Consider the following 12,030-nt stretch of genomic DNA (forward strand, 5'->3'; position numbering starts at 1 on the left):
TTTAACCACATTAGTTACCACAAGGCATGTATTTATATCCATCAATTCGATCCACTAAAGCAACAACCCAGCGCCAACCAATATCCTCACATATCTAGAGAGGAGGTAAGGTGACTGCTTGGCTCGATACGACCGAGTGCTTTCACTATGGATCGAAGGAAACAATGAACTTCAATGTTCTAGCCATGATATCGATTAGGTCCTTCAAAAGATTCATATTAGATGATGAAAATACTTGAATGTGACAAGATTGAGCTTAGACGCTTGACTATTCGTCTCTGGCGGGCAGCTTGTAGAATAGAATGTACAATTATTCCGTGTACAAGTTGCTTGATGTTGTTGGAACATATAATTTTCATACATATATTCCATTTAGAAATATAAAGCGTAATAAAGACATATGCTTTAGATTGGTCATTTTGTTAGCCGACCCCCGCGCCGCCTCTCTCGGGCGACGCAGGGGAACACCACCGGCACTGCCACTACCCTCCCTCCTGTCCCCATCTCTTATTGTCGCCGCCGGAGGAGCACGCCGATGAACCTCATGTTGGTTCCTAGGAGGGCGGTGGCGCGTCATCTAGCAATGGCATCCCATGTCTGTCCTATCCGTTGGGTGTTGTCGCGGTGGCTACTCCTTGTGGATGGCGGCTCTGGTTCAGCGACGTGGGGCATGTACACCGAGGCGCGGTGGCGTGCACACTGGTGTGGCACAATAGGCTTGCAGCAGTCGTCCGACGGTGCCTGCTCTAGATCTAGTCACCTTATCTCCTTCCCCTGCTCGGTGGGCTCTGTCGTAGGGATCTGAGTCACTAACTTGTCGGTCCTCAATGCGGATGGACCTGCGGGTGGGGATTCAGATCACAAGAATTCCTAGCCAGCTATGGTCGGCTACAATGGCGGCGACGCCTGAGAGCGTCATCCCCCCCCCATGGAGATGTTAGTCAGATCTGCTTCTACCTCCGCCACGCCATGTGTCTCCCGGGTAAAAGCTCTAACTAAGGTGGTGGTGATGACGCCTTCGGTATTGTTCCTTTCTTGAAGGCGTCGCCTTGGGAGATACTTGACTAGTGGACTCCGTTGGGTTGGTGTTGGCGGCAATATAGATCAAGAGGTGGTGCGGTGTGGCATCTAGCGCATTAGCGACGGTAGGTATCAGTGGCGTGGCAGCGGGGTCTCGGCTTTGGACATGTGTTGATGGATGCTCATAGAGTGGTGCCGTTTTCTGGCATCATGGTAGCATAGACAACAATTGAGTCTGGCAAGGTCAATCCGGCGATCTCTCCCGGAGTTGGAATGTCAGAAGATAGTAGCGATGGATTCTAGAGCGTGTGCATGCGGTGCATGTTGAGAGTCTAGTAAACCTGTTGGTGCTCTCGGCTCACTGTGGGGCGGCTTGGTGAGGCCATTGGACTCGATTGTATGCATTGGTGCGAGGTCAGGGCACATCATCAAACTAGTAGGGTTTTTCTTATGAAAATATCATATCCATTATAAAGATTCACCGAAAATACAAAGCACCCCAAACATAATAAAAATTACATTGAGGTCCATGGACAACCAAACAACCATTGCCGCCGCGAGAATGAGCCGCCGACGCACCGTTGTCGCCGCTCCCATACCAGAGCAGGCCTAACCTTGTCAATGACAGCCTAGAAGTATTCGTGCATGTGCCCATAAGGACCAGCGTTCGAGAGCCACAATCGTTGCCATTGAAACCTTGAATGATCTGAAGAACCTGACACCAAATCTCGTCATTGCGTACACACGACGAGAAACCCTAACCTCGCCGCTCCGAGGAGCTGGTAGGAATGTACGCCGAAGCATCGTCTAATCCATCCTGGCGAATAAACTTGAGGAGGATCGGATCCCGAAAGACTAACTCGCAGAAGAAGTGCCGCCATCCATCCGAGCGCCCCCCTTGCAAGAACCAAAACCCTACCTATCTAAGCCGAGGCACCAAGAATACCCTCCCAGCCGCCGGAGCGGCAGGCGGAGGGGAGACAAATCCACGGGCTCACCGGCGAAGATGGCTATATAAATCGCCAGGAAAGTGGTTTTGGGTTGATCCATGTGTATTTGTTTTATTAGACTCTATTGAATAATGCTAAAGATGTTTGTGTGGATCACTCGATGCAGAGGCGAGGTTGTCCTCCGTTTCGGCAAAAAATAAGGGCGTACACACATATATCACTAGTACACTACCAAAGGCACACTTCCACACATAATTTACAAATGTTTGGAGCCGTGGAGGTTTAAAATTGACGAAGTCGTGAATAGCGTCTCATTGTTGACAATTGTTGCTTAGGGCATGTACATCAGTTTAGACGTGTGTTATCTGCAACGATCCTCCATGTCACCTGTAGACAGTGGTAAAAACACCTCATACAATGGACCGTCCTTTCTTACTATCTGTAACACCTAAAATTAATAGATATGTTAATTAGCCTACGAAGTTAAATCCCATCCATCTCCGGCCGACCCCACCGCTCCTACACTGTACAAAAGGGGCAGTTGCCATTCTTACAGATGCACTCGATACAACGCCAGGAAGGCCGTCGGCAGTGAGCGATTTTCAAGCGTTGCAGATCGTCGTTAATTCTATCGATGGGATCTTTCTCTCTTCTCAATTTCTCTCACCCACGTCATCTAAAATCCTAGCTGTAACCTCTTATAGACAGATGATTGCACATCGTTGTACATGCCCTTAAAAAACGGTCCATCTTCGTAAGACATGCATGATATCAAACCTAAGATTCGATCTTGGTGAACTATTGGTACGTATCAACTACCTCCACGAACCACACAAGATATAAATCATCCTTGTATGTACTCTTTTCATTGAGACTGGAGTTTAATGAAGACACAATTGATGAAGCAAAGAGGTGGGTGCACACTCATAAACTTGGTTCCTCATACACTCGGCAGTCAAGGAACCATAACAAGGCTTTACAGAAGTAAAGTCAACTTAGTCGCTGGATAATACTCAGGCTGCTAGCCTCTACATCATCGGTGCCTACTGATCTGACCAGAGGAAGTGGAGGAAGAGTGCTGGTACTTAACATGTCTGGTCAAGTTAGACGCACGAGTTGAGGTGCAATTTTCATGGATGTTATAAATAAAATCCCGGTGCCTCCAGTGCCCAATATCTACAATGAGATGAATCAGGAATATCAGGATCTGATCCTTTCAGTATCATCTCCATCGTTTCCTTTTCTAAAAAAAATCATCTCCATCGTTTTTATAGAGGAAGTTGATCCAGGACTTTTTGCTACTATCTTCAAGTCATTGGACTAAATTGTAAAAGAACTCTTTAGACTTCACACCTAGTACCTGACTTCCCTTCAAGTCTCAGTTATGTACTTCTTCTTTTTCTTTGAAACCATCATGGTCTTTGTGACCTACAATAATATCGATCACAACCACATGGCATGTATTTGGCTCCATCAATTTTATCCAGTAGTGTCTGCACAACTCATATCTCCTGAAGCAGTTTATGTACTGTTTTATTTGTATACAATTAATCAAGCACTTTATCTGCACCTGAAGCACTTTATATACAACACATGCATTGATCAGTTGAAATGGAAAGCGACGGTTCAGGCGTGTCAAAGAGCTCGGGTGCAGGCTGAAAATAAAGAGAGCTAGGGGCACATATAAAAAGGAACTGGGCAATTAGCCAAGGACCTTGATAATACCGCAAGTGTCGTTCGTTTTATCTGGGAATCATACACACTAAAGATCATGTAAAAAATACTGAAGATGACATCAGGCACAATCAGAGAAAGCTTGTGAAGTTCTCTCTTGATACAGACTCCATGTCAACCATGTCTTGGCCCTCAGACATAGATCCACAAGCCACCAGATTTCCTGCAACATCCAAGGTTTTCTGTTAAATCGTTTCCCTATGGAACAACAAATACATGGTCCAACAGAAATGGTGTGCATGGGCTGCAAGAAACCAGATAGATCGCGGATATTTTAGGAATTCCACGTGGAAGAGGTTGAGAAAACTGATATACTTAAACCAATGGATCACTGTTAAACGGTAGGCTTGTATCTTTGTAACGTGACATGTGTGTCATGATGGTATATGCGCGTGTGTATTGGAATCTAGGCAGGTAGTTAGAGTAGATATGATCTCATCTCTTGTATAGCTTGGAGTATGGGTCAAGACTACCAACTACCTGCCGATCTTGTAAACTTGCTGAGTTATATAAACACGCACGCGTCCCAGCAAAATTGCATACACTTCCACACCTCAAATCTTTCATGGTAACCAGAGCCATCCTCGAGCTCATCCATGGTAGCGTCTTGAAGTTCCTTCCCATCCTCGCCATTTGTTCACGCCGCCACCGAGAAGCTCACGAAGGGCAATCAAGCACTATGGCGGGAGACCATGCTCTCGGCAATCCGGGGGCACAGATGGTCAAGTACCTCGATGTCGAGCAACCACCACCACCCATGCAGATCGATGTGACTGCATCTGACGACAAGACCATGGCGAAGGTGCCGAACCTTGAGTTCCAAGCCTGGTATGCACAAGATCAACAAGCCTTCTCCTATCTCCTGACGACTCTTCCTCTTGAGATAGCCATCCAGGTCACGTCTTGCCACACCTCAGCAGAGCTATGGAATACGGTTGAAGGGTTGCTTGCATCCCACACCCGTTCCCAGACCACCAATGTTCGCATCGCCCTCGCAAACTTGCAGAAGGGCAACTCCTCCATCACTAACTATGTTAGGAAGATCAAGTCCCTCTGCGACAAGCTGATAGCCACAGGGAAGAGGGTGGATGAGGACGACATCGTCTCACACATCCTGGCCGGGCTCGAAGAAGACTTCGATCTGGTGGTGTCTGCCATGTGTTCCTGGGTGGAGCCGGTCACCGTGGCTGAGCTGTTCTCACAGCTGCTTAGCTTCGAAACGAGGCTGGGTCTCCGAGGCGGAGGGCCACAATCCTCTGCCAACGCTGCTATCCAAGGTCGCAAACCTGGTGGCGGCGGTGGTGATCACGGCCGTAGACAAGGCGGCAACGGTGGTGACCGCGGTGGGCGCGGCTACCCCCGATCAGGAGGTCGCGGCGGTGGCACACACAACAATAGCAATGGCAGCAGCGGAGGCAACTACACCAACAACCATGACTCTGCACCCAGGGTCCAGTGCTAGATCTGTGCCAAGATGGGTCACCCAGCCTGGAAGTGCTGGAAACGCTACGACGAATCCTACCAAGGTGTGGAGGAGAAATCGGCCAACCTTGCTGCACCGAAGTATGGGGTGGACACCAACTGATACTTGGAAAGTGGTGCCACCAACCACATCACAGGAGACGTGGAGAAGCTGACAGTGTGAGACCGCTACACTGGAAATGAGCAGATTCATACTGCGAGTGGATGAGGTATGGTTATTAGACACATTGGCATTCAGCTATTCATACCCAAGATCATGATTTTCATCTAAATAATATACTTCACGTACCCGAAGCAAACAAAACCCTAATCTCTGCAAGTCGTCTTGCTGTTGACAACAATTCCTTCGTTGAAATTCATCCCTATTCTTTTTTTGTAAATGATCGGGGAACGAGGAGGGTCCTTCTCCAAGGCAAGGGTAGAAGAGGTCTATACCATGTTAAACACACGGGACAAGGCGCCAAGAAGCAAGCGCTCAGTGTCACACCCTCCTCGGATAGGTGGCACCGGCATCTAGGACATCCTTCATCTACTATTGTTAGCAAAATAATTAGTCAGAATAAGCTACCGTGTGTCAAGCTGTTCAACAGCAATTTTATTTGTGATTCTTGTCAAAAAGGCAAAAGCCATCAGCTGCCTTATCCAAAATCAATAAGTGAATCAAAGTTTCCTTTGGAGCTTATTTTTCCGATGTGTGGGGACCTGATGTTGAGTCTATAGGTAGAAAGAAATACTATGTGAGCTTCATAGATGATTTCAGTAAGTTCACATGGATCTACCTAATCAAACATAAGTGATAAGTTTTTCAAAAAATTCATGACTTCCAAAAACTCGTTGAGAGACAATTTGATCGCAAGATTCTTGCCCTTTAGACTGACTCGGGGGGGGGGGGGGGGTATGTCAAGTTAAATTCCTTTTTTACTCACATTGGCATATCACACCATGTCTCTTGTCCTCATGCTCACCAGCAAAACGGGTCAGCTGAACAAAAACATAGACACATTGTCGAAGTTGGACTCTCCCTCCTAGCTCAAGCATCCATGCCTCTGAAGTTTTGGGATGAGGCCTTCATTGCAGCCACTTATCTCATTAACAGGGCTTCCAAGCAAAGTCATCAAGTTTGAAACACCTCTTGAGAAACTATCCCATGAAAAACCCAATTATTCTACTCTTCGGATCTTTGGGTGCGCCTGCTGGCCAAACCTACGCCCTTACAATACACACAAGCTCCAATTTCTCTCAAAACAGTGTGCCTTCTTGGGGTATAGTAATCTTCATAAAGGTTTTAAGTGTTTAGACATCTCAACTGGGCGAGTCTATATCTCCAGAGACACGGTTTTTGATGAAATCGTGTTTCCCTTTGCTGCCTTGCACCCAAACGCAGGGGCTCGTCTTCAAGCAGAAATTCTTCTACTGCCTCCAGAGCTTCTCAATCCAACTGATCAAGGGGGTGAAATAAATGTCGATGATCATTTGCTTAATAGCCGTTCCGATGCTACTAATGAAAACAGTGAAAAACAAATGCTATTCTAAACCATGATTTTATGCAGCACCAAAGTTGTACAGGCGCTGGACACGAGGCTGGTACAGCTGCCAGCACTGATAGCACCGATCCCGAGCGATTTGGTGTAGAAGGAGCAGGCAGGACCAGCGCGGACCCCGGGAGTGATTTGCCGCCGCCAACCGTGCATGGTGGATCCAGCCCGTTAGTGCGCGCCACGCAGTCTGGCGTGTCAGTGTGGTCGGGCGGGGATGACACACCCACGTCGTCACGTGTGACATGTCGAGAGCCAGCTGGGGCTGAGGCGTCGGCCCCACAGCGCAATGATGGCGCCTACAGCCCGGTGAGTGCCCGTGATCACGGGTCGCCATCATCACCCGATAGTTCGCGGGAGACCGCGGATTCCCAACTGACCGATCGCGCGGCTATCGAGGGTGATTCACTGCCGCCATCCGTGTCAGTACGAGGAATGGGATCCTCTATGGCTGCTACCAGATCTGCTGTGGCTACACCAACTATAACCACGCGGGTCACTCGTTCACAGCGAGGTATTAACAAACCCCTAGTGCCCAAGGATGGCACGGTCAGGTATGACAAAAACTTTAAGTTTGTGAACTTTGCAGCTACTGGTGAGCCACAGAATGTGCTAGAAGCCTTGCATGATAAAAATTGGAAAAATGCTATGAGTATTGAGTATGATGCTTTAATGAAGAACAACACCTGGCACTTAGTTCCACCGAAGCCAGGGAGGAATATTACAGACTATAAATGGGTATACAAAATTAAAAAGAAGGTAGATGGAACAATAGATAGATATAAAGCTATGCTAGTAGCTAAAGGTTTCAAACAACATTATGGCATTGATTATGAGGACACATTTAGTCCAGTAGTGAAGGCTGCTACTATCAGACTTAGTTCTGTCTGTTGCTATTTCCAGGGGATGGAATCTTCGCCAATTGGATGTTCAGAATGCGTTTCTACATGGTGTTCTCGAGGAAGAGGTATGCGGCAACCACCAGGCTTTGAAAGTAGCTCCAGACCTAACCATGTATGCAGGTTGGATAAAGCCTTGTATGGTTTAAAGCAAGCACCAAGGGCATGGTATTCAAGACTGAGCCTCAAGTTGCAACAGCTTGGAGTCTGCCCATCAAAGGGAGATACTTCCTTATTCTTCTTCAAGAAAGGAAAGGTGATCATATACATGTTGATTTATGTTGATGACATAATTGTAGCAAGCTCCTCACAAGATTCCACATTAGCCTTTCTAAGAAACTTAAAAAGTGAATTTGACCTAAAAGATTTGGGAGAGTTGCACTACTTCTTAGGCATTGAAGTAAAGAAGGTGCGAGATGGTATTTTGCTCACCCAAGAGAAATATGCTTCTGATGTTTTAAGTCGTGTAGGAATGAGGGATTGTAAACCTTCTAGTACACCTATGTCAACCACAGAAAAAATTTCATTGAATGAAGGCAAACTGCTAAGTCTAGAAGAGGGAACAAAATATCGAAGTATAGTTGGAGCACTTCAATATCTTACATTAACAAGACCTGACATATCATTCTCAATTAATAAGGTGTGTCAGTTCTTGCATGCACCAATCTCTTTGCATTGGACAACTATGAAGAGAATACCGAGATACATTCGGGGAAGCACTGGAGTAGGACTAAGTATATGCAGGTCTCCATCAACTACAGTAAGTGCCTTCTCTGATGCAGATTGGGCGGGATGTCTAGATGATAGAAAGTCCACAGGGGGCTTTGCAATGTTTCTTGGCTCCAACCTTGTGTCATGGCAAGCAAAGAAACAAGCAACTGTCTCAAGATCAAGTACTGAGGGAGAATACAAGTCACTAGCAAATGCTACTGCTGAGGCAATGTGGGTGAAAACACTACTTGATGAGTTGGGTGTCTATAGACCACATGTGTCACGCCTATATGGTGTGATAATCTAGGAGCAACATACCTTTCTGCAAATCATGTGTTTCATGCAAGGACAAAACACATAGGGATTGATTTTCATTTTTTTCGAGAAAGAGTTGCTCAGAAGAAGTTAGAGATAAAGTTCATCCCAACCGAAGATCAAGTAGCTGATGGGTTTACCAAACCACTGCAAGTTCGACAGCTTCAAGCCTTCAGAAACAATCTAAACCTTGATATGTTAAGATTGAGGGAGGATGTTAAACGATAGGCTTGTATCTTTGTAACGTGACATGTGTGTCATGATGGTATATGCATATATGCGTGCGTATTGTAATCTAGGCAGGTAGTTAGAGTAGATATGATCTCATCTCTTGTATAGCTTGGAGTATGGGTCAAGATTACCAACTACCTACCGATCGTAAACTTGTTGAGTTATATAAACATGCATGCGTCCCTGCAGAATTGCATACGCTTCCACGCCTCAAATCTTTCAATCACCATTATCCAACATCTCATTATCAGGATTTTCTAACACATCAAACTCGTTGATCTGCAATGTAAACAAAACTAGTTGATCTGTAGAATACACACCAATGTCCAACAAATGAACGGATAGCTAAAGTAAATGCAAGCATAACCTAAGCCTATACTATCATATCCAGGAATAAATTCAACTATACACAAGTAGACTGTCTGGATTACGCATTGGGTGTGTAAGCATGTACATGAACTAGACCAAGAACTACAGACGACCATATAGACGAGTTGTTGGAGATGCTCTTATGTCGGTTGTTATACACAAGCAATCGTAGTATCAGCTATACTCACGTCCCACGAACATCGCGACAACGGGTCATTACATCAAGGAATCATGACAAGGCTTTAGAGACGTCAAATCAACTCGGCTACCCGATCGTAGAATATAGAAGAGGCTTCTGGCCTCTGCATCAGTAGTGCCTACTGATCTGACCCGGGTACTAATCATCCCCAAGTACAATTACTTAACCCTCAAGCTACACCTCCTAACCTGGGCGTGAATAGATTCATGATGCCTCTAATTCCCAGTATCTACAAAGAGATATGAGAGTGTTTTTCTACACCCAATGATGAATGTCCCTCACAAAGCAATACATAATATGGTTCCGACCACACCCTAGTTACTTCTTGCTAGATCTTGGAACCCCTTCAGTATCATCTCCATTGCTTTTATAGAAGTCGATCTAGCCATTCCATAATGCATGCTTGGCCCACGTGAAGTTTCTCCTACTTCTCTTAACTGACATTGGACCACACTGAAAACACTAGCCAACCCCTTAACTTCACACCTTCCTCTTCTCCAAGTAGATAACTCCCCTTCAACTCCCAGTTCCGTTCTTTCTTAACAGCTATTGGTCTTTATGACTTGCAATAATATCGATCACCTTTTAACCACGTTAGTGAACACATGGCATGTATCTAGATCCACCAATTTAATCCACTAGTGCATGTACAACTCATATCTCATGAATCATGTTTTTTGTACTGTTTTATTACTTTGTACGTATATCTGAGACCATATATATTAGATACAGAGTATAGGCCTTGATCAATTGTAACACAAACAAGCAATCAAGTGCTTTATCTGCACCAGAAGCACTTTATATACATCACATTCATTGATCAACTGAAATGGAATGTTTGAGACTGCAGATGTGACGGTTTAGGCATGTCAACGAAGAGCTTGAGTGCAAGCTGGAAATAAGAGATCTTTGGGCATAGATTAAAAGGAACTGACCACTTGGCCAAGGACCTTCATAAGGTCATGAATCATAAACACTAAAGATGGCATCAGGCACAATCAGAGAAAGCTATGAGGTGCTCTCTTGATACAAAAACCCTTGTCAACCACATTCACATCTTGTCCCTCGACATAGATGCACAAGTCACTAGAGTTACTGTAACTTGCAATATTTACTGTTAAATCATTTTTCCTTTTTGAACAAAAAATAGACGGACCAATAAAAGGTGTGCATGGGCTGCAAGAAAGCAGATATATCACGGATATTTTAGGAACTTCACACGGAAGTGGTTAAGAGAAATGATACACCTAAACAAATGAATCACTATTATCCACTTCGGCACAATTAGTGTTTCCTAACACATCAAACTACATTGATCTGCAGAACCCATGGCAATATCATACTAGTGAATGGCTAGCTAAAGTAAATGCAAGTGTGACCTAAGCCCCAAGGCGCGACGAGTGGAAGATGGAGTGAGGAGGAGGGCATGGCATGGTCACTAGGGTTTCCCTCGCGGGAGTGGGAGCGTCGCCGGGGGGGGGGGGGGGGGGGGAGGGGTCCGGTTTTTTCGTCCCAATCTCCTTCATTTATTATGATTCTAATCTCAAACGACGTAAGTGTTACACTAATGAACAAAAACTGCTATGAAGGCTTTCCCTAAAAAACAGTATTATGCCCACATTGAGGCGCACTACATTATGTGTGGTGAAAATGGGCATGGATGTTAGGGTTGTTGTACGTCAGTGAGACTGGCTCGGGTTTAGTCCCATCTTGCTTATGGGAGGAGGCCACAACCAGTTTATAAGGGAGAGATTCGTTCCTCCCTTTAGTCTTGGGATTTTGAGATGGAGTGGGCTCTCCGCTGAATGTTGGCCCGTGTGCGCATAAACGTTCAAAACGTGGGTGAGTTTGGGTTATTCCAACTTGGATGCTAACAATGGGTCTCCTGGACATGCCAACTCAGCAGCTACATAAGCAAGTCACATCAATCACGTGAGGTACCAAATAGAACTAAGAGAAACCTATTTTGTCTAGTTGTTTGCTCCTTATTCCTCCCAATCATGTCTCCTACCTAATGCCGGTTGTTTTCCACAAGCAACCATTGTATGAGAGTTTGGGAAAAGGCTTTGGAGAAGTAAAATCAACTAAGGTACCCGATGGTAGACGGTAGAAGAGGATTCTAGCATATGTATTAGTAGTGGCCACTAATCTGACCATGGGAACCAATCATCACTAGTACAATTATTCAACCCGGTTGCTCAAATTGGACACATAAGTTGTGGTGCACTTCCTAACCATGGCATAAATAAATTTCCGGTGCCTCCAATGCCCAATATCTACAGCGAGGTTAGGGAATGCCCCTCACAAAGCAATACATACTATATCTTGGACCCCTTCAGTATCATCAGTTGCTTTTATAAAAGAAGTCGATCTAGCCATTCCATCATGCATATGCCTAACCCACGAAAACTTTTTCCTTCTTTCTTAACTCCTATTGGACCAAACTGAAAAAACTAGCGAACTCCTTGAATTCACACATTCCTCTTCACCAAGTATCTGACTCCCCTTCAAGTTCTGGTTCTGTTCTTTGATCAGCATAATCTTTATGACTTACAATGATATTTTTTGTGTGGAAAGACTTACAA

General features: G+C 45.3%; 1 pseudogene; it reads left to right on the forward strand.

Annotated features, from left to right (window-relative positions):
- Positions 1 to 4,785: 4,785 nt before the first annotated feature.
- Positions 4,786 to 4,924, forward strand: LOC123072741 (uncharacterized; annotated as a pseudogene).
- The last annotated feature ends 7,106 nt before the right edge of the window (positions 4,925 to 12,030 follow it).

The sequence above is a fragment of the Triticum aestivum genome, chromosome 1A (assembly GCF_018294505.1).
Source record: "Triticum aestivum cultivar Chinese Spring chromosome 1A, IWGSC CS RefSeq v2.1, whole genome shotgun sequence".
In the NCBI taxonomy this organism is placed as follows: Eukaryota; Viridiplantae; Streptophyta; class Magnoliopsida; order Poales; family Poaceae; genus Triticum; species Triticum aestivum.